Source organism: Aplysia californica, unplaced genomic scaffold (assembly GCF_000002075.1).
Source record: "Aplysia californica isolate F4 #8 unplaced genomic scaffold, AplCal3.0 scaffold00141, whole genome shotgun sequence".
Taxonomy (NCBI): Eukaryota; Metazoa; Mollusca; class Gastropoda; order Aplysiida; family Aplysiidae; genus Aplysia; species Aplysia californica.
The window spans coordinates 1163808-1166179 of record NW_004797411.1 but is presented as its reverse complement, the minus strand read 5'-3'; positions in this window follow the sequence as shown (position 1 = coordinate 1166179).

The window sequence follows — 2372 nt, the reverse complement described above, 5'->3', positions numbered from 1 at the left end:
ACACATACACACACAGACACACACACGCACACACATACACACACATACACACACACACACACACACACTCACACTCACACTCACACCCACGCATGTAAACACACACACACACACACACACACACACACACACACACATGCATGCACAAACATACAAACACACATAAACGCACACACACATGCGTAGAACGTTTGAGGCATCCTAATGTATAAGCATGTACGTTGCGTTGATTAGCTCAGCAGTATTATACTTGACTCCCGAGAGGACAGCATTAACTCGACAGGCTGATCTTCAACATGGGTCGCTTTGTTAAGTTAGGCTTATTACTTAGGTTCTCCGCCCATCCGAATCTGTTCTGCCGGAGAGGGAAGATAAAATCCCAAATCGCTCCTCTTAAATCTCGTATAAAACTCTTCCAAATAAAGTTATGTCGTTCCATACAACGACATTCATACCTTACCACATCGTATTATGATTTCATACAGAACTATACCTTACCATACCCAGCAATACCTAGTCGAACAATCAGTAGAATATTGTACAATACAATACACAAGACCGTGTCACGCAACACTATGCGTTAAGAGGACAATAATTGGGCCATCTTTAGACCAGTTTCAACAAAACAAAGGGGCTGTTATATTTGTCAATACGAAAAAAAGAGTACGTTTTAAATTTGTCGACCATAATTGAGTGTAATACAACCTTTTACGACTTTTTATAAATCAGTCATATAGTTCCACTTCAAATAGCATCTCTTTGTGCAGTGGAGAACAAAATTCAATATATACAAAACTGGTACTGTCAAACAAACTCAGGGAGGTGATGGTTATTGAAATCTCCAGGTGATGACCAATTTATTCTCCCCACACAAGCTCCAATATGCCACTGGAAATTTTGAATAACCCTGTGGCATGTTTGTGAGTCGATTCTTTGGACGTCATGTTCAACATCGAGTTTCAAATGATCGATTGCTTATTTGTCGTTTCCATAGACTATGTCTATAAAAAAACCCAAAGGTAACAATTGAAGAGAGTCGGGAGAATAATGGTACCCATTCATTTGTTAACCACAACCTATAAGGCGTTCCCTGAATACTTCTTACAACCACACAGAGGACACTCTTGACGTAAGGGGTGTTGCCCCATACCACTGGAACCAGGCTTCTTCTACAGCATAACATCTCCTCCCCAAATGTCTCCTAAACTTTCTTCGTGCTGTGAGAACTCTATCTACTGAACTTGTCGTTGCTCTACGGTCATTGTCCTGAAACCAAGGCGTGCCGATCACGTCTCAATAGCTGAACGGTTATAAGAAGAAAAATTTTGCGTTTTGTCCAATTTTGTTGGACTTTTTAAAAACTTGATATTTCTCGAAAACGTTCTGTGATTTAAAAAAAAATGTTTACAACATTGATTTCCCCGTTTATTCGAAGTTTTGTCAAAATAGGTACAAAGATGAGCAAGTTATTGTCCTTTAATTGGGTCCTCTTTTTCAAGATTCGCAGTATATAGTTTATTTTTAAAGTAACATTCCTGTAATTCACAAAGTGGGCAGCATCATGTGAACTTTATAAACAAGTGTCAATCGAGAGTGTGACTTGAAGTTACGAAATCAGGCAACAATATTGCTTTTTTAAAATTGTCTAAATGCCCCCTCATTTGTACAGTTATTAACATTTTAATTTTTGATATAAGATAATAATCAGGTCCATGTTTTTATTTTTTATTTTTTCATGTTTTTTTTTCTAACTCCATTTCCATTCCCAGCAGTAATAAGTGTTGCCTGGTCATAGACGTTCTGACAATTCTGATCGAAATGTTTTTTGTTTTTTAAAATGAAAACACATCTCTGTGCTATCCTTTATCTTTGAAACATCATACCAACCTGTTGTTTGTCAATCAGGGGTAGAATATACAGGCGAAGTACTAACATAATATAACAAACATCAACAATGGAAGAGAAGAAACAAAAATGTGGGTAAATGACTTTCTCCAATCCGGCTTCTCATCTAAAAGACGCCTGCGGATTACGACACAAGGAAATCACCCACGACAAGCACATGACAAGACAGCCCCCGCCCTGTAAAAAGAAAACGAATAGTGAGTGAAGCCACTACGATCCTCACTAAAGCCTGCATCAAGACTCAACATACTTAAGCCAAGATCGGCAGCCCGCCGATACCACAGTCTTCTCAAGACAATTAATATGCCAGTAATGTCAGCAGCCGCTGTAATTTGCATAGATACTAGACAATATTATCTGTTTGCCCGCCAGAGCCTCTGTTTGGCGCTGTCTTCTGTTGAGCAAAGCAATCCAACAGTTAGACTGACTTTTTACCATTTTTCTTCACAGCTAGGGTAGTGTTTGGA